This window comes from Sus scrofa, chromosome 3, assembly GCF_054392235.1.
Source record: "Sus scrofa isolate SSC_HxYL_T2T_F1_AM1 chromosome 3, Sscrofa_HxYL_maternal_Yorkshire_Landrace_v2.0, whole genome shotgun sequence".
NCBI classification, from domain to species: Eukaryota; Metazoa; Chordata; class Mammalia; order Artiodactyla; family Suidae; genus Sus; species Sus scrofa.
Window position 1 is genome coordinate 42,039,657 of NC_139385.1, and position 23,931 is coordinate 42,063,587.

The following is a 23,931-nucleotide window of genomic DNA, read 5'->3' on the forward strand; positions in this document are numbered from 1 at the left end:
GGAAACGAATCTGACTAGGAACCATGAGGTTGTGGCTTCGATCCCTGGCCTCGCTCAGTGGGTTAAGGATCTGGCGTTGCCATGAGCTGTGGTGCAGGTTGCAGATGCAGCTTGGATCTGGTGTTGCTGTGGCTCTGGCGTTGGCCAGCGGCTACAGCTCCAATTAGACCCCTAGCCTGGGAACCTCCATATGCCGCTGGTGCAGCCCTAAAAGGACAAAAGACACACACACACAAATACTAACTGGTGAAAAAAAAAAAAAAATCAATGGTTTGGTGTTATATGTTAACATGAACCGATCAACCCAAAGAATGAAAGCACTAATAGATTTAACTGAGGGCCAGCAGGGCTTAGGGGGTAATTTGTGGAGCCTGTTCTGAAAATCTCACACTGCTGAGTATTTTTAGCACTTTAGTGACTTATGGTATGGTCTACGCCAGGCACTACACAACACTGAGCGAGCACTTCTTCCCCCGCTGTTCCCTGCAAAACCAGCTCGTTTGATGATGCTGGTACTTATCACAAGAGAGCCAGTGTTCCAGATGTAAGCCCCTGGGGAGAGTCAAGTGTTGGTTATCTGATTAAAGGGGTGTCAGAGGTCAGGTTGCCCGCAGAACTTGAGTGAGCCTCAAATAACAGGTTTTAAAGAGCTGTTTTCTTTGGAGGAAAGGCTTTTTTGCACTTGCTGTGCCTTGCACCCAGTTGTTAAATACCCCATTAGCAGCAGAACAAGTCCCCTAGATCTGGGACAGAGCTGTCCAGGCAGACGGATTAGATAGACAAGCACCAAGCAAGAGGTGGCGGCGGCAAGCAGTACCTGGCATGGATCCCCTTAGCCCCTGCACCCATCTGCTTCCTGCAAGGATGCGATCTCGCTTGGAGTTGTTAATTTCAGGCTTGACGCTGGTCTTGAAGGGAAAGGACAGTCCCTGGCCACAAAGAGCCCCAGGCTGGCCTGACACTTTCACAAGTAAAACCAAAAGATGCCTTTGCATCTGATAACTTGCAAGGTGTGTTTGTGGTGGGGGTGGGTGGGTGTGTGTGTGGGGGGGGGCGGCATACTGCCTATTATTTATTCTAATAATAAACCATTACCCCAAGCACATTTTTGTTCTCCAGATTTAATAAGGTATTTTGTGAACCGAGGCAGGGGAGGGAGGGAGAAAACAATTGTGGTTATTACGAAGATGATTTCTATTTGTTTCAGATGCAGAAGCAATCACCATTCCTCTCCTTCATAATCAAGGGTTATAATTGCTCCCCCCAAACCCACCCAACCATTTGCTCAATCCAAGAAAATCTGAGCACTCACTAAAATGTCCTGAGGAACTAAAAGGGCTTGGCATTCTTCCCTGAACCAGTCTCCTGGGACCATCATTACCTTATAGCCAGAGAACTGTGATTATATAGCATGGGGCTCTCAACTGAGATTTTCCCATCATCCCGCTCTCCACATCCAGAGGTAAGAAAGAGTGGAGAGGGCCAGGTGGGTGATTTACATACCATTTGCATACCTCTGCTTAGAAGAAATATATGTTCTCAAGACGTTTTTAAATTAAGATGTTTTAACTGGACGTTTTCTCTCTGGCGAGATGTTGCCAAACTCTGCTAATTTCTTCAGAAGTTGAAAATTTTATAATCTGCATCCTAATTAAATAGATTCAGCAGAAATACACCGGCCACAGCCTTATCTGGGCAGTCATCCTGATCATGTTAATTGAAAGATATTTGAGAGGCATCTCGTGTTAAGAGGATAAACTCTAAAAGCCATACTTCCAAGGTTCACATCTCAAGCTTGCTACTTATTAGCTTAGGAGCCTTGGACAAATTCCTCAGCCAAGCCTCACCCCAAAGGGTCATTACAAGGTTTGAAGGAGTTAATATCTACAAAGCAACCAGAAGAGCAGCCCATAGACAGCACCACTTAAGAGCCTTTTCAATGCAAGAAAGTGAATTTAATCCAAAGTCTGTCTCGTTATTACTATGTGTTCTTTTTATAAACTGCCAATGGACTGGGCCTGCTCTGCTATGTGCTTCAATGCTGGGTGGATAGTATTGCCGTGGGAGAAGATTAAGGTTTGGAAAAGTGGCTGATCCTTTTGGAAGTTTTGTGCTGCGACATTAAAAGTTCAGTCTACAGATCATGGAGTATGTCAACAGAAATAAATCATGTAACAACCACTATACTATCAGAAAGAATAAAAAAATAACGAGATGAACTACGTCCCACTGAAGCAATTTTCCAGACAAGGAAATAGGAACATAAGTGACTTTCCAGGGGAAGGCACAGCCCCCGTGACATCCCAAGGCTGGCTCTCTAAGCCATGCTGCCTTCTGCATCTGACAAAATCTTTACACAGCTCTAAGAGGTCTTTTCCATTCCTGATCTATGACTTTACAAAATGTCATCCTTTAAGAAATGGGAACAATCCTGTAGCTGGAGAAGCTTGAGGAGTACTCATTTTCTAATTTTCCAGTTCAGTTGTCTGAAAGGGTTGCCTGGATGGTGGTTGTTATTGTTGCTGTGTGTGTGTGTGTGTGTGTGTGTGTGTGTGTGTGTGTGAGAGAGAGAGAGAGTGAGTGTGTGCATGCACATGACCCCAGCCTTCCTGGAAGCCTTCATGGAGGGAGTGCTGGAAGACATATGCTTCATGAAAAATGAGCTCTTAAAACCCTAAACTTAAAGAATCTTTACTGAAAGAACGAGGTTCACGCACGTTCTGATACAATTCATGGAAATTGCAGGCAATTGAGAAAGGAAAATCTAGGTCATCTGGCTGTTTGCTTTGTCATCATCTGTATTAATTAGACACTGGAAGTAATGACTGAGCTCGGAGAGCTCTTCAGATTTAAAATAATAATAATAATAAACCAACAGAGCACAGCTTTACCTTTGGAAAGAAAATGTTTTCACAAGGAGCGTTCTGAAAGAACCTGAGTGGAAAAAAAAAAAAAAAAAAAACCTTGCAATTAAATTCTGCAAATGCGCCCTGAGATAATCCCCGGGGAGGTCTTATTTGTACTTAATATTCAAATAAATATTCTTTTTGTGTGCAGTGCATTTGATAGGGTGCATTTTATTTAATTTGAGTGTCTAACATAATCAGCATCGTGAGGGATAATGACTGGGAGCAGGAGAACCCTTTAACTAGGATAAATGGGCCAGCTCCACAGTGGAGTGGGCGAGCGATTGTGGGCGAGGAAGGAAATGCAAAAGAGCAGAATCCCCAGCACGGTTTCCCCAGAGTGTCCTGCAGGACCTGGATGCTCAAGGTGGCGGCATCTGCAGGACCAGCAGCATCAGCCTACAGTGGAAGGTGACTATCAGTGCAGCCTCTCGGGAGCTTCCTAGTGGCTCAGTGGATTAAGCACTGGGCATTGTCACTGCTGTGGCTGGGGCTGCTGCTGCTACAGCGCAGATTAGATTCCTGGCCCTGGAACTTTTGCATGCTGTGGGTGTGGCCGAAAAGGAAAAAAAAAAAAAAAAAAAAAGAAGTGCAGTATCTCAGAAACTGCACCCCCCACTCCCACCCCCGCCCCACGTTGACCAGGTGACTCAGAATCTGGGTTTTCAAGACCCTGGGTAATTCCTGTGCACATAAAATCTACAGAAGCACTGAGGTTAAGCATTAGGAGCATCTCTACTCCTTTGTCCTCAGCAAGGGGGACCCTCAAGCATATGCGCTCCTGTATCTTCACAGGGGCTGGGTACCAAATGGCTGCCAGGGGTTGTCTCCAGATGTTTCATGGGAAGGAAAGCCACAGGGCTCTCCAGGCAGCCTCATCTGCTCCTCCCTCCTTTGGTCCATCTTTTTTGAAGTGACCTCAAAATGGTCACAATCTTCTGTCCAGCTGGAGCCCAGCAAGGGAGCAGAAGCAGAGAGGAGATGGTCAAGAGCTCTCATCTTCACCTCTAGACTCCTGGAGGGTTGATTATTCCCAACCTCAGCCCCCTCTGCCTTCTTCAGCCCATATTGACTTCCCTGTGTGTCAGTTATTCTTATTCTTATCATCCCTTTTAATAGATGAAAGAACTGAGGTGTAGAGAGGCTAAACTACATACCCCAAGTTAGAAAAAAAGACCCACCCGAATCCAGAGTTTCCTCATCCTGTGTGCCCCCAGCCCCCCACGCTTGGGCCATCCCACCTCATCTGTATGATGGAGAGAAGTCAATGAATGCATAAAATGTCATCCAGCTCCTTTCAGTTGCTCAGTACTGACCCAAGCGCCATTCCAACCTCCCTCCCTCCTCTGCTTCTTTTTCTTCTACTATGTTAAATCCTTCTAGAAGGAGCCATTCTGTGCCTTTACAGTGGTCCTTTGTGTACTAGCCGTGACTGTGCTCAGTGTCCTCATGCTGAAGTTGACTTAAAGAAAGTTCCTGTTTCCTGCTGTTTGCAGGTTCTCAGGGAAGACTTGGGGGTGAGGGTGGCCTTGCTGTAACCCCCTAAAAGACAGTCAACGTGTTATCAGAACCTGCTAACTCTGTCATGATGCTCCCCAGACAGCAGACTCATGCCCCCGCTCACACCAACGCTGAGGATCAGAGGAGAGGGTAAGTAGCCTTCCTGACTTTTGCTTTTGTTTTTTGTTTTTTGCTTTTTAGGGCCACAGCCGCAACATATAGAGGTTCCCAGGGATCAAATCGGAGCTACCGCTGCTAGCCTACGCTGCATTCACAGCAACATCAGATCCAATCCACGTCTGCGACCTACACCATGTCTCACATACGGCAATGCCAGATCCTTAACCCACAGAGTGCAGCCAAGGATCGAACCCACAACCTCATGATTCCTAGTCGGATTCATTTCCACTGCACCATGATGGGAACTCCAGCCCTTGCTGACTTCTGAAGACAGGGCCAGCGAGGTGCAACCTGTGCACAGTAGGTGCTTGTGCTCTTTTTTTAATAATGATTTTTACTTTTTCCATTATAGCTGGTTTACTGTGCTCTATCAATTTTCTACTGTTCAACAAGGTGACCCAGTCACACATACATGTATACATTCTTTTTTTCTCTATCATGCTCCATCATAAGTGGTTAGATATAGTTCCAGTGCTACACAGCAGGATCTCATGGCTTATCCATTCCAAGGCAATAGTCTGCATCTATTAACTCCAAATTCCCAATCCATCCCACTCCATCCCCCTCCTCCTTGGCAACCACAGGTCTGTTCTCCATGCCCATGATTTTCTCTTCTGTGGAAAGGTTCCTTTATGCCGTATATTAGATTTCAGATATAAGTGATATCATATGGTATTTGTCTTTCTCTTTCTGACTTACTTCACTTAGTGTGAGAGTCTCTAGTTCCACCCATGTTGCTGCAAATGGCATTGTTTTGTTCTTTTTTGTGGCTGAGTAGTATTCCATTGTGTATATATACCACATCTTCTTTTTCTTAAATTACTCAATGAATTTTATTACATTTATAGCTGTACAATGATCATTGGTGCTTGTGCTCTTTTTGCTGAACCGAATTCTATCTATTCCTCCTTATTCCTGCTGATTCACCTTATGTTTCCAACCAGAGCAATTCTCCCATGAGCCAAGAAGACCCTCCTTCCCCAGGACTATAGGGACATGCCCTTGGCCACAGCACCTGGAAACTTTGTACATTAGAGGAGGCTTAGCAAAGAGGCTATGCCTTGTGCCCAGAGACAGCAAAAGAATTTCCAGTTCAAGTGTACCCAAGCAGGGGCAGGGGGTCCCTCAGGAAGGTGAAAAGGAAAAGCCACCACCACAAATCAAAATAGCCCGTGAAGTTCAAGGATAGAGCTATTTAACAAGAAACAATTTGTTCTTTGGGATTTGTTAGGGGATATCATCTCTAATTCCACTGAGGAATTATGATAGAGCTTGGGAGGGGGGAGAAATAACGCTTCTTTAGCAGATCATATCTATATAAATATATAGACATTTTATATATCATATATAAATATAGACATATATAAACATATATCATATATATATACACACATTTATATTTATAGCTCTAGATGGTAGATCTTCCCAAACAGAAGGTGGCCAATTTGCAATTTGCTCCTGACTCTAGGCTTCAATCTTTTCTTTTAAACTCAGATTGATTTAAAAATAGTAAAATCATCCGATTTTCAAGGAGAACAAGAGGAGACACCGTGGCCATCCAGAGCTTGTAGGCAGCCACCAGAGGGCTAAAGCACATGCCGAGATTCATCTCCTTCCCTGGCCTGGGCCTGAGTGAAGGTAGGAAGCCACGCTAACCTCAGTAACGAGCACCCTGAATAATGAGAAAGCCCGTCCAGTCGACTTGGCTGAAACCTCCCTAGCAGCCCCTGGCAGTGCTGCTGTAGGAGAGGAAAGCCTGTGTAATTACACTAATGAGGAGGAGATGAATTGCAGGGTACCACGGATGAGGTGCTGGGGTTCCGTGGGTGTCAGGCAGCCAAAGGAGGACCACCTTGGCCAGGGACCCAAGCTGTCTGCGTTCTCTGGGTGGTGGGTGATATGTGGGGTGGTGCTTGGGAGCATAAGAATATTTAACTAATCACCGTAACCAGCACTAATTAAGTGAGATGGACTGAATTCAGGGCTTATATGCACTATCTCAACACAGTGAATCATCTCAGATGCCTAATGAGGCTAATATGATTTTCATCCCTTCCCTGGTTGGTAGCTCAGAGATGTTAAGCAACTGGCCCAAGCTAACCAAGCAAGTCAAAGACAGAGCCAGGATTTGAGGTCAGGCATTAAGGCTTAGGGTCCTTTTTTTTTTTGCTTTTTTAGGGCCACACTTGCCGCATATAGAGGTTCCAGGCTAGGGGTCAAACTGGAGCTACAGCTGCCGGCCTATACCACAGCCACAGTAATGCAGGCTCTGAGCCATGTCTGAGACATATACCAGAGCTCACAGCAATGCCTCACCAGATCCTTAACCCACTGAGCAAGGCCAGGGGAGACCAGGGATAGAACCTTTGTCCTCTTGGATGCTAGTCAGATTCGTTAACCACTGAGTCACGATGGGAACTGTGTTTAGGGTCCTTTCTTAACCACTAGGTCTTCCTGCCTCTCTGCCTTTAAATCACTGAAGCACATCCGCTGGTCACTTCCTCTCCACTCACTTTGTCTATGGCACCACCCTGGCTATAGCTGTAGAAAAGGCAAAGTCATAGCCCACAGACCACATGAGCTTCTGCTCCCACCAGGCAAGCTGAACCAAGGGGGTTCTCTTTCTGGGGCTCCACTCTGCTCTGTCCCCATAATCCCTCCCCCTGAGCATTTTTTTTTTTTTGTAAAGAATTTCACATTAAAGTTTATTCCATAGTCAATGTACTTTTTCAGGATGTTACTTGAGTTTTTTTTTTTTTTTTCTCCCTTTGGTCTGGTTAAGGCCACATGTGAGGCATATGGAAGTTCTCAGGCTAGGAATCAAAATCGCAGCTTCGGCTGCTGGTCTACACCACAGCCACAGCAACACCGGATCCTTCACCCATTGAGTGAGGCCACATCTTTGTGGATACTGGTGGGGTTCTTAATCTGCTAAGCCACAACGGGAACTCCGAGTATTTTCCTTTCAAGGCTATACACCCACATTTCCCCGAGTCTTCTTCCAGTGACAAGGATTGGGATAGTTTTCCTATCCTGACCATTTCCTCTAAGATAAAAGGGAAATGCCCCTCTGGAGAGTCAGACAGAAGCATGTACAAATCCCAGACCTTCCCCTTGATCCTTGGACCTTGGATAGGCCCGTAACTTCCTACAGTGGGTTAACAGCATCCCCTACCATTCGTGCCCAGCCAGAACCCCAGACTGTTACCTTACTTAGAGTCTTTGCACATGCAATTAAAGTAAGAATCGGGAAGAAATCATAGTGGCTTAGGGCAGTCTCTAGGTCCAATGAAAGCATTCATATGAGAGGCAGAAAAAGGATGTACAGGGAAGAAGCCTGTGTGACAACAGAGGCGAAGATTGCAGTCAGTGACCCTGCCACAAGCCACAGGGAATTCCAGGAGCCTCCAGAAGCTGGAAGAGGCAGGAAGATCCTTTCCTAGAAGGGGACATGGCCCTGCTTACACCATGATTTCAAACTTCTGGCCTCCAGAACGCGGAGAGAATAAATCCCTGTTGTTGGAAACCACTTCATGTGTGGTCATTTGTTATGGCCACCCCAGGAAACTGATATGCTGGCCATGATTCCTGTTCCCAACTATGAAATGGGTGTGAAAGCTATGACCTCAACAGATGACAGCACTCCATGTCCAACCATCCCTGTAACCGAAGGGCATCCTTCTCTCTCTCTCTTTCTGCATCCAGACATTGAGAAAAATGCCACCAGGATAGACCTGGGCTCCAAGCTCACTGGAGTCACTCCGTTTCAAACCACCAAGGTGTTATGGACCAATCTACTCACCATGATGATCCATCTATTGATAACTTACAACTTATCCATCCACCTTCTGAACTTCCAGCCCATCATCTTCCACCTCACCCCATAAGGGTCACATACGTGTCCCACAAAGTCTCTTTGTTGATGCCGCTGGTTAAGTTCATACAGTGTATCTACCACATTCTCCAAACCCACCGATTCAGGCAGAAATGACTTGGGCTGGGTTGAGGTTGTCCTAAATGAATCAATGCATGAAGCTAGTTATTGTGTTTTCCTCCTCAATAAACTCGCCAGCCACGCTTCTCATGTCCTCCCCGACACGTGCATGCAGGGTTTATGAGATGCTATCAGCCTGCCGTTTAGAGAGCCAACCAGCTTCCTCCCATCTGCTTTGAAAACCGCAAGTTTATCTGATATGTCTCCATTTCCAATATCATGCCCCAGACGAGGGGTTGACTCGGAGCTGCAGCTGAGGCCTGTGCCCCAGCCACGACAACACCGGATCCGAGCCGCATGTGCAAACTCTGCAGCAACTTGCAGCAATGCCGGATCCCCAACCCACTGAGTGAGGCCAGGGATGGAACCCTCATCCTCACAGACAGTATGTGGTTCTTCACCCGCTGTGACACAGCAAGAACATCCCCCTATGCTTTTTGCCACACATTCTCAATGATAGTTAACGATCTCGGGTCCAAGTGAGTCTGTTGTTTGGGGGATATGAGTCTGGGTAAAAATACTTAAGTTTGTTGACAGCTAACGCTCTCCTAAGATTGTTGCACCAGTACTGACCCTACTACAGTTTATCCCAACCTGAATGAAAAGCGTTTCTCAAGACAGAGAAGAGGATAAGAATGCATAATTTAGTGTTCCTTATTTTTTTTATTTGTATAATGATTTTTATTTTTTTCCATTATAGCTGGTTTACAGTGTTCTGTCAGTTTTCTACTGTACAGCATGGAGACCCAGTTACACATACATGTATACATTCTTTTTTCTCCCATTATCAGGCTCCATCATAAGTGACTAGATATAGTTCCCAGTGCTACACAGCAGGATCTCATTGGTTATTCATTCCAAAGGCAATAGTCTGCATCTATTAACCCCAGATGCCCAGTCCATCTCACTCCCTCCCCCTCAGCAACCACAGGTCTGTTCTCCAAGGCAATGATTTTCTTTTCTGTGGAAAGGTTCATTTGTGCTGTATATTAGATTCCAGATACAAGTGATATCATATGGTAATTGTCCTTCTCTTTTGGACTTACTTCACTTAATATGAGAGTCTCTAGTTCCATCCATGTTGCTGCAAATGACATTATTTTGTTCTTTTTTGTGGCTGAGTAGTATTCCATTGTGTATATATACCACATCTTCCTAATCCAATCATCTGTGGATGGACATTTGGGTTGTTTGCATGTCTTGGCTACTGTGAATAGTGCTGCAATGAACATGCAGGGACATGTGTCTTTTTTAAGGAGAGTTTTGTCTGTGTGATGCATTAGCATTCTCCTATCAGTCCCAAATAGTCTGCTGAGCTCTTTCTGCCTCTTTTTGATCAGCTTCAACTTTTTGATTTTTTTCTATTTTACCCTTGCATTAATAGCAAACTTTAATTAAGTTCATTTGGAGATTGGGCTTCCAAACAGCAGGATTGCTGATATGATTTAAACTTATGAATGAGGAAAATGAGGCTTCGATTGTATACTTTCCCACAAACATACAGCTAGAGCTAGGTTAGAGCTGGGATCATACCCGTGTCTGACTGATACTAGAACCTTCTCTCATTGGCCTCTGCCATGCTGTTTTCTTTGTTAAAGACAAACTCTAGGATATCTGAATTGCTCCATAGTCCCATCACCAAGCTCCATGCTCCTCTGAGATTTTCTAGGTATAGCAAGTCCTATGAGAGTTTGCAGTTGGTTTATATTTTCAAAGAAACACAAGAGCATGCAAATGAGCTTTGGGAGTCTTTCCCAAATCGAAGTCACAAGGATGTGTGGTTGAATTTTCTAACAGGCAAGGGAGGGGGAGGGTCCTTATTGTGACAAGACAAAGAGGAATAGCTTAAGATGGTCTAGCATCAGTGAGAAAACCCCCACCCCATCCAACTCCAGCCCCGCACTGAGGCAGAGCAATTCTACAGCAGTCCATTTCCACCCAGAGAGAGCAAGAACTGTGTGCCAATTTGATTAGAAAATGGCTAACACACAGAGCCAGCCCTGTCTATTAGATGCAGAACTGGACTAATGAATCTTGGAAATAGAAAAGTCTGTCTATCCTTCTTCAAATCTGTAAGCCAATTATTATATTGGATCTTGACTTCCAATATTTCTGCAGGCTTCGAGGCAAGGAACCTGTGCCAAGCAGCAGGCAAAAGAGAAGTCAGGGCTGCAAACACCATTTCTTTGCTGGAAATGAAATAAAGTTTCTCTTTCTTTCTTTCCTCCTCTTTTCTTTTCTTTCTCTCTTTCTCTTTCCTTCCTTCCTTTCTGCCTTCTTCCTCCATCCCTTTTTTTTTCTCCTCTCCCTCCTTTGCTCTTTTTTTTCCTTCCTTCCCTTTTTCTTCTTTGCTTCCTTAACACCAAAAAATATAGTCTACAGATTACAGTGGTAAAGGGGTGGGGGAGCTCTCTGTCTTCTGGGTAAAATAAACTAATTTCACTATTCCTCTTTCATCTGGAAACCTGCTTTGCTATGTCTTTGGAAAGCAAAATTCTGAAAGGTGGTCTTCAGGGATTAAATTCCATGCATCTTTATTCCCTGGTTGGGTTTATCTAAGTACATTCGTCTTGGTCAGAGGAGAAAAAGACTAAGGATTAGAAGAAGTTGAGCAGAGAGATTTAGAGAAAAACTCTGGAGTCGGACTGCTCGGGCTGGAAACCTGGCTTTGCCACTTACTTGCTGCCTCACCTTGGACAAGTTACTTAACTTCCACCTCTACTTCTGCAAAAAATAAAAATAAAAAAATAAAAGGAACTGACTATCAGCGGTGTCAGTTATAGGGTTTAGACATACACGAGTTTCTATCTCAAAAGCACTTTGAGAAGTTCCTGGCAGAAAGACAGTATTATATAAAGCTCGTTAGATAAAACAGATGTAATTAACGTCTTCAGAGTGATGATTCACCCTCTCTATTCATTTCCTTGATTCTTAATTGAACAAATACGTATGAGCGTCTACCCTGCCCTAGCGAGTTAAATAAGATAGCAGGTCTGCCTGCAGGAAACGCAAGTCTTCTCGCGAGGGCATTGTGTTCTCAGCTTCTTAAGGTATGAATGCTGTTTAGAAGGGAGTTGGAGAGTCCGTGCCCTTGCAACCACTGGGCTTTCTCAGCAAGTACCCTGTGGCCCAGAAAGAACAGGAGGATATGGACAGGGCTGCAGGATGGCTGGACCTCCGGCCATGCTCTCTTCGAAGGGGTCGAACTCAGACGCCTGACCTGGCAGACGCGGCAGCCCCTGTATCACCAGCTAAAGCACCCATGCCACTCTAGACAGATCCTTCGCTCGTCAGGTGCCCCCTGTCAATTTCCTCTAAGTCTGATTTAAAGGTGGTACAGTGCCCTCTGGTAAGAGGACGGAGGGGCCTAAGAACCAAGAGGCAGGGAGAGAGTCCACGGACACAACATCTACCTGGGAGGTTCAGGGAGGGTATTTCTGCCTGATGGGTCGACCTGCCCTAGCCTGGGGCATCCGTGTCTTTGCATCCTGTCTGCATCTCGCTGTGGAAATGCTGCAGCTTCTGGAAGGAGAGGGAAGAGAGGCTTATAACTACTGCTGCTGCTGCTGCTGCTGCTGCTGCTGCGTATGTGTGTGTGTGTGTGTGTGTATGTGTGTGTGTATGTGAGAGAGACCAGGAGATGAGAGGTCTGTTGGGGGGTGTGGGAAAGATGAAAGAAGAGGAAAAGAGAGTCAACATATTCAGAAATATAAGAGCTGCCCGAAACTGCCCTTTATTCATTTAATACTGCAATTTTGAAAAGTAAATCAAATTCCTTTGCAAAACCATTCTGTCATGGGCACACAAATTAAATTATTAATTAAAACACATCAAACATGGCCTGGCAACCATCCGCAGGTCTGGGAGTCAGGAAGGGGAAGATGAAACACCCGCCTTAGCGAATGTGGGAACGTGTGCCTTGCTCCTCCCCGGAAAGGAGGGTCTTCGTGTTCCTTAGAGTGATCTTCTCTTCTAGGGAGACCCTGAGCTTTGGCCGAGTCTTGCCCCAAAGTAGCAAGCTCTCTGGTTTGCACAAAGCAGAATTGGATCTAAGACAGCCAGTGTGCCCAGCCCACCTGGCTCTCTCTCCCAAGCAAGGCTAGGGCTCCTCACAGGGGCCCAGGGATCCAAAGGGCCCTGCAGCAGAGGACGGATCCTCTCTTTTCAAACAGTCCCTGATTGCGGGGGTTTGTGAATCTCAGCCCGGCCCGGGGCTGCTTTTTGGACGCGGCGGCTCCAGTTTAAATCCCTGCAGCGCCATCTGCTGGCCAACGCCTCATAGTACGGAGGAGCCCCAGGGCACTCGTGGCTCCTGGCTGGCTGGGAGGTCAGAGGCATAGACCCCGCCCCCGAAGCCAAGCATTTCCCAGGACCGCCTTGGAGGAAGCACCACTGTCGACCCAAGATCTCCCCAATGGGTGCCACTTCCCCCAGCTGTGAGCCTGGGAGGCATGCGACTGCAAATCTAAGGCCCCTGGATACAGAACAATCTCTGCTGTTCATTTGCTGTGTGACTTCAAATGTCCCATCTCCTCTCTGGACCTCAGCTTCCTCCTCTATAAAGTGTGAAGGCAGACAGGGCAATTTCCAAGGGCCCTTCCACCTTTGGATTTCTGTGAAGTATGACTTCGAGCCCAGTGTGAAACCAGCTTGGCTGAGGGCCAGCAGCGGCTGGAGAGAATTGCAGAGGACGGCTTGAGCTCAATCTTGGATCTACTGCCTGCAAGACTTAACGACAAGGGAGGGACAGGGCACTGGCCAACATGTACAGGAGTCTTTGCACGAGGGCCTATAATTATTGCCTATTATTGAAAAAAATGCATGAGAGAGAAGCTATGGATTATAAATTCATGGTAGATTATGTTTTAATGTTCCCCAAACAGAATAATAATTGCTAAAACTGCTTTGGGTATCAAGCTTCATTGCCCTGAACTGCACTCCAAGAATTATTATTTTTTAAAATCACTTATGGTACCAAGATGGCACAATGACACAGAACTAGTCTCTCCATGGCCGTCTCTGTTGGAGCCAACCATGTCCCCAGGTGTTAATGTCCAGGGCAGGATACGAGAGCCAGGGTTGTAAATTAAGGTGCAGTCTCTAAATGCTTCATTAATATTTATTAAATGATTATTAGATGCTCTTACAATCTTTAATAAGATATTATAAAGCATGTCATTAAAATGCATTAGGAGCACATTCTTAGCAAGCCACACCATAGCCCGCTGCTAGGAAATGCCTGGTTTTATGATCCTCTTCCTAAAGCCTTTTCCAAGATATGATTATCACGAGGATATAGAAACTTAAGTGGCTGCCTGTTCAAAACATCCCCTGGGATGATGGCGGGTTCCACCCCCATGGGCACCAGAAACACCAAGTCTTTCTTGTTGTCAGTTCCTTCCAAAGGCTATGGCTTAGATCTAGCAGAAAACACATGCCGGGGTAACACATTCCACCTCTGGATGATTAAAATGGCAGCCTATGACCCTGTGTTGAGAAGCATTCTGGGGCTCTATTTGAGAGCTAAATGGACACGAATGCAGCCATCAATAGGTGATGCCTGTTGTGTGCACTGTATCTGTAAGCCTGGTACATCCATCTCTGATCTAGAAAAAGGGAGGTGACCTCGTCAGAAGGGCTTCATCCATTCTGAAGGTTGTTATTTCTAAATTGGATGCCTCATATCCACGTGTCCATGAAAGATGGCATGACAGAAGCTTTGAAAGAAGATGTAAAAAGGGACAGAGAGGTGTTCCCGCTGTGGCTCAGCAGTAATGAACCCAACTACAATGCATGAGGATGCAGGTGTGACCTCTGGCCTCGTTCAGTGGGTTAAGGATCCAGCATTGTTGTGAGCTGTGGTATAGGTTGCAGATGGGGCTCAGATCCTGCGTGGCTGTGGCTGTGGTGTCAGCCGGCTATAGCTCTGATTCAACCCCTAGCCTGGGAACTTTCATATGCTGTGGGTGCGGCCCTAAAACGCAAAAAAAAAAAAAAAAAGGACAGAGAATGGATCTCCACGCCTGCTAGACCGCTAAGTCTTCTTTCCTTAAAGGGCATCAGCCTCTTCCTTTGACAGTTTCCCATTGTGTTTCTGGTTTTTTTGTTTTTTAACTTGCCAAGAGCATTCCCACCTCAGTGCCTTTGCACAAGCTGATCTCTTTGCTTAGAGTTCCCACATTTATTTTTTGAATGGGACTTCTTATTTTTCTCATCTCAGATGAAATGCCACCTACTGCCAGAGTAGTCCACTGCCCAGCTTGCCTCTGCCCTGACTGTATTTATTTTGAGACAAAGAGGGGAGACTGAACATACACATAGTGGGCTGAGAGTCCTGGTTCTGCAACTTTCTACCTGTGTGAACTCTGGAGCCAGTTGCTCACCTTCTCTGCCCTGCAGCTTCCTGGGGTGTAAACAAGGATAAGAACCACACTGGCCCATGGACTAAAAGAGCTTGTGTACAAAGAGGAGGAAGAAAGTGCTGCGCAAGAAGTAAGGACTCCGTGAGTATTCCTTTTTCTCACTTCTCCTACGTGACCATGTGGTTTGTGTTTTGCTTTCATCTACTAAATGCCAGTCCTAAGGGAACATGGTAACCTACTATAGCGCCTGGGTCAAAACAGTTGCACAATCAGTATTAGTTGAATTTTGCACCAGGGAAAATTCTTTAGGGTTATAATGAGTGAGGCATACTTTCTGCCCTCCTGGGTCATCTGGGCTATGAAGAAAGGAAAAAGAAGCCTAACATTTCAGTGCCACCCCATAAGAGAGAGAGAGGTGGTCTGGTGGGACGAGGGCATCCTCTGAGTCAGGGAAACCTGAGCATGTAAACTATCTCTGCCACTTCTAAGAATATGTCCTTCGACAAGTTATATCATCTCTCCAGCTTCTATTTGGACAATAATATCTACCTTTAAGAATTAGAATATAGGAGTTCCCATCGTGGCTCAGCAGAAATGAATCTGACTAGGATCCGTGAGGATGCAGGTTCGATCCCTGGCCTCACTCAGTGGGTTAAGGATCCGGCGTTGCCATGAGCTGTGGAGTAGTTCACAGATGCAGCTCAGATCTGGCATGGCTGTGGCTCTGGGCTAGGCCAGCAGCTACAGCTCCGATTCGACCCCTGGCCTGAGAACTTCCATATGCTGAAGGTGCAGCCCTAAAAAGACCAAAAAAAAAAAAAAAAAAAAGAATTAGAATATATATACGTATACAGGCAGAATTCAGAGATAATTTCACATGTTTCCAGATCACCATGATAAAGTACCTATCACAATACGTGTGTCATATGAATTTACTGGTTTACCCTCTGCTATAGTCTACTAAGTGTGCAATAGGTTTTGTCTAAAAATGCAACGTACTCAGGCAATTTTAAAATATCTTACTACTCAAAAATGCATACTGTCCTCTGAGCCTTCGGCAAGCCATCGTAGTGACATCAAAGGTCACAGATCACAGGTCACAGAACACATATACTAATAATGAAGAAGTCTGAAATAGTGTGAGAATTACCAAAATATGACACAGAAACATGCAGTGAGCAAATGCTGCTGGAAATACGGCTTGTTCATAGATTGGCTCAGTGCAGGATTGCTGCAACCCTTCAGTTTGTAAAAAAACACAACAACCGCAAAGTGCATTAAAGCAAGTATAATGCAACGAGGTCTGTCTGTGCATATAGAACTGGCACATAGCAATTGCTCAATAAATCAAAGGTGCTGTTTTCAACCTTTTAATGTTATTTTACTATTTATGGGAAGCTTGGTGAATATCACATGGCGGACACTGAGTCCAGCCCATTGCAAATGACCGACGTACATGGATGTGATGTGAAGTGAGACAGTATGACTTGGATGTGGCCACGGGGTCTGCGGAGGTCTCCAGAGCCCTCAGAAAACATCCTTGGTTTGCTAAAGAACACCTTGTGCTGCCACCAGCCGATTCAAGCCTTCACGAAGGACTCCCATGGGTTCCCCAAGGGACCTGCCAGCCTGTCACCTCCTTGAGCTTCCCCTGGGTGGGGGAAGAAGTCATCTGGGCTCTGGGGCACCCCCTAGCTGCTGAGACCCTATGGGTTTGGGAATGGCTATTGCAGGCCCTTCCCTCCTGGCCAGAGAGCAGGGTAGAGCATCCTGGACCAGCTGCCTCCCTCCATCCTTTCACCCAGGAGTCTTCCTTCTTGCCCCTATAACAAACAAACACGTGCATGGCCCAAGCTCCAGATAGCTCATGCCTACATCACATGCTGTTCTGCTGATAAAGCATGTGGGCATCTTATTCTTAGAAGAGCTTCTTAGCAGGGCTTTGGGGTGTGAAATATCTGAGTTTGAATCCTATCTTTGCCACTTTCTAGCCATCTGACTTCACTTAAAGTGTGACACTGAACCTCCTTTCAGCCTCTTTTTTTTTCCAGGTTTTTAAAAATAAGGTAATGATAATGGGAAGGTATTATACAATAGTACTTTTCTAAAGTAAATTACCATTAGTTTAAAAATGGTCATTTTCTATTATAAATATGTATCATATGACCAGTATATGTGCACTTAGAACATGCCTGAAATGTTCAAAATATATGAGAATACTGCTATCATCATATTTATCATGTTCATCAAGATGTCACCATCTGATAAAAACCGTCAACCACTCACATGACAAGCCATGGTCTCATCACAAGACCCCTTCACAGGAAGAAAAAAATTTGATATACCGCTTTGGGCATTTACTATTAACCGAGGATGACAAAGCAGTTAAGTATTTTCTTTGGTTTTGCTTTGTGATTCTGTGATTCTAGGTCCTCAAGCCCCAGAAGGAAAACCCAACACAATAAAGGGACCTGAGTACAGCATAAATTATCACAACGTTGAAAATCAACTATACTTTCTCCTGAGTACAGGAGAAAAGGCAAGATGGGAGAAGCATCTAAGCCTGCAAATCATATGCATTCACTTTTTCATTCCATTCATCATGGACCATTCCTTCCCACCACCTCCTTCCCACGTGGGTGACTCTCTGAAGCTGGTTGGTCCTTTGGGAAAGTCAACTGCCAGAGTTGGTAGATGAAGAAGAGAGACCTGTGGTATGGACTCAGGGGCCTTGGCCAAAGATATTTTAGAGTGAAATTCAAGGTACAAGCTAAACCAAGGGGACCAGGTGGTAACCAAGAAAGATGGGTGGAATCAGGGTGGCAGACAAGGATGCTTAGACCCTAACAAAAGCTACCAAACCTCTCGGGGATAAAAATACACATAGCATGAGTTTTCTTTCTGTCTCGCTCTCTTTCCCCTGCCTCCCCCCTACACTTTCGAGAAATCCAAGAAACTCAGTTAAAAAAATCCCAAAGCATTCTTTTCATAGGAAAACTTGTGCCTCATCATCCAAAGCATCAACGTGTCCCCACTTTACCTGCCTTTCCTTCACGCAACAGCCAAACAAAAGTGAAGTAAATGCCCCAAGTTACATTATTCCACAGCTTTCTTCCATAGCAGAAAAGGAAAGCATATGAGGGCAGAGGAAAGTGTTTATAACAGTTGTATATAAAATAACACCACCTGTACTAGGAAATCCCAGGAACCCTCCACACTAAGAGAATGGGTGTGATTTTCAAACCTCATTAAGTAGCATCACATGTGAGTTTTCACATCCACCCCCACCCCCCACCTCCCCTACAGAGAGACATTTGTAAAAACCTAGAAAACCAAGAACACGCCCTCCAGTTCTGAATAAGAGCAGGCTTTAATTTATAGGCATTGTCCCCATCTCCCAAACAGGATCCGACAAGACAACACATGTACACACACACACACACACACACACACACACACACACACACACACACACACACACACAATTCTACTCAAAGATGCACCCGGAAAGCAGAGGCTTGCTCTTATTAGAATGGACTTAAAGCCACCTCTGGAGTCAGGGCTTCCACAGAGGGTAAAAAAATCTCACCTGAAATGTTAGAAATCCCCCTGCCAGAAGGGGGAGCTCTGGAAACACCTAGAGTGAGGGCTGCTTTGTGAGCCACAGAAATTGCCCAGGGATTCGGGTTCCCAAGCACACTGCTCGAATTGGAGGTGCTCAGAGAGATGGGTGGGGGCCCACACAGGCTGGCTGGGGGAGCTAAGAGGGGAGCCTGCGTTCAGGGGTAAATGACAACCCCTGACTGGCACTGGGTAAGAATTCACTCTCTGAACGCCCTGTGTGCCTGGAGAGGCGGGGCGCACACCTCTTTCTCTCATCACCGGCGGTTTGCAAACATGGCATTTTGGCAAATTTATTGCCTGTCTCCCTCTCCTCTTGCAAAGCTTCTGAGACTCCAAATTAAATAAATAAATAAATAAATAAATAAATAAATAAATAAATAAATAAAGCAAGCACTTTTTAAAAAGAAGACGACAACGCCAGAGTTCCTCTCCCAGATGGTTATAATTCATCAGTATTTGTTTGGAAGTCAGCCTGTCGCAGGGCCGTGAAAAGGTGAAGAGAAAGCTATTGAGCATAGAGAAAAGGAAAAAAGCTTTCCTTGCCAAGGTCAAGTATATATCAGCCGTGAGACAAAGCAACACTCATTTCAACCCGCGGCCACAATGGACCTTGACCCCAGCCTCATGAAAACAACAATTTGCAGTCGTCTATAAAACAATTCCTTTACTTTCTCTGTTCTGTGGGCTTCTGCAGAACCCAGACGCCTGAGTTAGCAGTTATCTGGCTGTATTTTACAAGCATGTGTGTGCATGTGAGTGTGTGTGCTGCATCCTAAGACTTGGGACCAAGATTTATCTCATTCTCTGATGGCATTTTATCGTTATTAGAGAGCAATAAATTTCAGCTCCGTTAGCACTGCATTTAAATATGCACCCGCCAAGACAGAAAGGTACCAGATCTATAGCATGCTATAAATTTCCATTATTTGCCATCATTCTACACTTGGGCCTTGGCAGAACCCAGCCAAGACTGCACATTTTGTTTAGATAGCTCCTCTTCCCTAAAGGGAAACTTCACCAACACTTGAAGCAGATACGATTTTCTGGCCGCAACTCTGTTTGCACCTTAACAGCTGTTTTGCTTTTTTATTTAGAGAGAACACGGTTGCCACCATCTGTCTTTTGAAAAATGAGTTCTGCTCACAGCAACGTGGAACCATAAAAAAGAGAGAGAGAAAAAAAGGCTGAAGGCTGAAGCCAAATGTCATGAGAGAGAGAGAGAGAGAGTGTCAACTCCAAAGGAGACAAAAATAATGATGAAACATTTACTGCTTGAAAAAAAGAAAAGAGAAGAGAAGAAAACAAGTTGAGGATTTCAAGGTTGGTAAATGAGGCTCGGGTGACAACCCGGGAGAAAATACTCAAGTTCTCTCCAACAAGTGCTGGCAGAACCCAAGTCATGAATCACCTTACCTTCTCAGCATCCAAATCTTCTGTCGCATAGGCTGCTCATTGAATCCTAAAACTACCCAGGAAGGGTGATATTTTAATCAACCCCACTTTAGAGGTGAGCAAAGTACAGTCATAGAAATCAGTCAGATCTGGCTCAAGTCCAGCATATCCACCTTCTAGTTTTTGCATTCAGGATCATGCCTATTTCTACGTCCACCGAGTGATCAATGTTGACCCAAGGGAAAGGGTAACTGGAAGGATTCAATGAGACCATGTCTACAAAATCCTGAATGTGGTACTTGGCATACAGACACCCTTAACACATTTCAGCTGTATCTGTTATCCAAACAATCAAATGACTTAAGTCCAAAACTTGGTGTGAAACATGAGTGCAGACTCAAATCCAGTCTTCAGAATTCAAGTCCACTATTTATATACGCAGCCATTTCCTAAAGCTCACGTAGATCGGCTAGTTTCTACCAGGATACTAGATTAACTCCCAATCCTCAGTGACTTCATACAGCAGAAGGTCATTGCTCACATATGCTCCAAGTCTAAGATGACCTTGGGGATGAGGCAGGTTCTGGTCCAGCCTCAGGGACCTAGGCTGATAGGGAATCCAGCATCTCAACATAGGACTTCAAGTTCACTGTAACAAGACGGTACTTGGAGATCTTACAGCCACTCTCCCATGCTGTCTCAGCTGTGACATGCATTACTCCTGCCCACAACCCATTGGCCAGAATTAGTCTCACAGTCACACTTAACTGCAATGAGGCATGGGAAGTGTGGTCTTCCTTGCACCCAGGAAATTGCACTGGTGCTGTGTACTGCACTGACAAATGGGATTGATGGATTAACAGGGTCTTCTCCCTACACAGAGTTTTATGTTTCTCTGGATCACACTGCTTACTTCTAGAGATACAATGAAAGCCAAGCAAATTTGATATTCTGAAATTCCTCATTCTGGAATAATATATCTGTTTCCCTCCTTAAACAACAACAACAACAACCAAAGAAAGCATTAAAATGAGTTATTGGTAATGAAATCTAGCAGGATAGAATGAAACAGAGATGTGAAACACTAGACTCCCAATCATCAAAGAAAATTTCAAATATCATCACTCTTCCTTGTTTACTTACAAGAACCTTTTTCACAAGAGATGAACCACAAATGGGTGTCTAATTGGCGCTTAAGTTAGCCAGCAACTCAGAATAATACAAATAGCCTCTGTCCAAAGAAGTCCTGAAAATTAAGATGATGTTTGACACAGGAAGGGAAAAATGTCTGTTCCTCTCCCCAGTCTCTCTGTCTAAAAGCTGTTTACAAAAACCTCCTGCTCAGTGCCCTATATACCAGGAGATGCTGATCTCCTAGTTCTGGAAGAGCACTCAGCTCTCTATATTTTCACTGACTCTATATGGTGATCCTGATGCCCAGACAGGGCTAGGAATCCAAGTTCTAGATGCACTCCACAGCCTAGGGGCGCACACTCAGGAAGGTAGGGGGTTCCTGGTTTCCAATCCCAGACCATATACTCACTCAGAGCCTTCCTGTCCTCTTCCATAATGATACAATGTCCTTACAATGCCATCTGATTGTGAAGAATACACGAGAAAAGATATGTGAAAACCTTACCATCACTGTGGCATGGTGCAATGATTACTTCAGCCACCATGACAAATCAAGACCACCGATGGATAAGGGGAAAGAAGAACGAGAACATCAACTATTTCCTCTACCCTAGACCTCAAGTTTGTGCTGTCCAATGCATATAACAATAAATAAATAAATAAATAAACAAAGTGTGGTCTATAATGCCACTGGATATTACCCAGCCTTTAAAAACAGGGAGCTTCTGCAATGTGGGACAGCATGGATGAATCTTGAGGACCTTGTGCCAAGTGAAATAAGCCAGTCACAAGGAGACAGATACTACACATGATCCCACTTGTATGAGGTATCTAAAAGACTCAAGTCAATAGAATCAGAGAGTGAAATGGGGGTTTCCAGGGGCTAAGAGGAAGAAGAAGTGGGGAGTTACTGATGAATGGGGATAAAATTTCAATTTAGCGTAATGAACACATTCTAGAGAGCTGCAGTACAATAGTGCACCTAGACTCAATAATAACGCACTGCAGGCTTCATCACATGTGTTAAGAAGGTAGATCTCATGCAATGGGTTTTACCACAAAAATTTTTTTTAAAAGTCCACCTTTCAACATATTTAGGCATGGGGCTTGTGAGAAAAAATGATAAACACAATTCCTATTTTCATGGAGCGTAGAGCTAGGGAAAGAACTTGGTTTTTTGCCTGTTGTCCACTCTCTCCCACCCAAGATGCAACTGGCATCACCTTGAAAGACTAAGAATAGAAGCCAGAACATATTTCCCAGAGCTTTTTGATGCATTTTTGCAAAGACTGTAGTCCAACGTAGACGTCAGTCCACCTGCCATTTTGAATGTTTGTTAGCAAAAGTTTCAGGACTTCGGACAGTTCTTTTTAATTTTTCTGTATACAAAAGTCCCTATCTTAACAAATCTGCCACTTTAATTACCTTATGTATTTGTTTTTACTCTACTGAGTGGAAACTATTACCTAATTGCCTCTGCAGTCCCATGAAACCTCTCCTTCTTCTTTTAGAGAGAACCTTAATGTAGGGGATAGAAAGTAAAGGATTTTGTTAAGATCACTATCCCTCTGCTCCAATTCCAAGGAACATCAATAGTGATGCTGCCATAATAGATTACATCAGAGCTTCTTAACCCTGGAACTATTGGCATTTTGAAAGAGACAATTTTTTAGAGTGAGGGGCTGCCCAGTGCATCATAGGACATTCAGCAGCATCATGTAACTCTACCCACTGGATGCCAGCACCATCCCTCTCCCAGTTGCAGCATCCAAAAATGTCTCCAGCCACTACCACTTGTCCTCTGGGTGGGACAGAATCACTTTCACTTGAGAGAGACTGGCTTTTATTTATTGCCCATATACTATGAGCAAAACACTGGCTTAAGTTTTGAATATATCTTACCTCATTTAATTCTTTCAACAGCCCTGAATGAGTAGGAACTATATTTATATCAATTTTTGATCAAATAATTAAGCCATTGAGAGCCAGGGCTGAATTCCAATGTCCACACCCTTTTCTCTGCTCTGTAGAGTTCACAGAGGTAATTTGCTTTGTGTTAGGTTTTCAACATAGCAAATGGTTTAGAAATGAATTGTAAAGTGTATCTGATATCTCAGCAAGAACACTAATTCCCTGGAAAGTTATACATGCCCCATATCCCATTCAGGCCCCATGATGTCGTGGGTCTCCAAGAAATGCAAAATCAACCCATCATGGAATGATGGTGGACAGAGTTTGATGGTATCAAAGCTAGGAGGATGCCAACTTCTCTCCTGTCTTCTCATTGTGGTGAGACAAAATTTCAGCCACCAGTCAGTTTTCAGCAACTGGTTCTCTTTGCGGAAGTAAGTCTGGACCTATGAGATTATGTCTTTCCCTGGATGTTGAGAACATCTTTTCAAGGGACTGCCCCTTTACTTTAGCCCCACTCTAAGGGAGAGACTACTGCAGGCTGTGCAGGTTGGGGCACCTGGAAAGCATCAGTGTCTGCTACCTATGGATGGATCACATGATTGCATCCCTTCAGAGGAAATCCCATGATTGCATGAAGATTTTTTTCCTGTTGGATGTTTTGTATTTCTGCCTTAATAGATAGTGTAATATAAATGGGTGGAGGGAGATTTTTAAAAGGTTAGTACTCTTTCCTATAGACTTTACCAAGTTGGTTATGGCAGTTTGTCAGTCTACAAGGTTTAGTCAAAATGTGAAAAAAAAATAATCCCAAGAATTTCTATAATGACACCTCTGTGCCTAACTTCCAATATTACTGAGTCTTTCTTGTTTGAAAAGTCAGCTTAACAATGATGAAGAACAATCTTTTGGATCTTGTTTTCTTCTG

At 44.6% G+C, this 23,931-nt stretch overlaps 1 protein-coding gene across 25 annotated transcripts in view; it reads right to left on the reverse strand.

Annotated features, from left to right (window-relative positions):
* Window positions 1-23,931, reverse strand: part of RBFOX1 (RNA binding fox-1 homolog 1) — a 2,264,635-nt gene that overhangs the window by 661,967 nt on the left and 1,578,737 nt on the right. For 2 of the 25 annotated variants that reach the window (XM_085017647.1, XM_085017645.1), the window contains exon 4: window positions 2,892-2,934. The exons of the other annotated variants lie outside the window; for them this stretch is intronic. The gene's annotated coding sequence lies outside the window, so the exon portion shown is untranslated. The remainder of the gene's footprint in view (window positions 1-2,891; window positions 2,935-23,931) is intronic. 25 annotated transcript variants of the gene reach the window in all.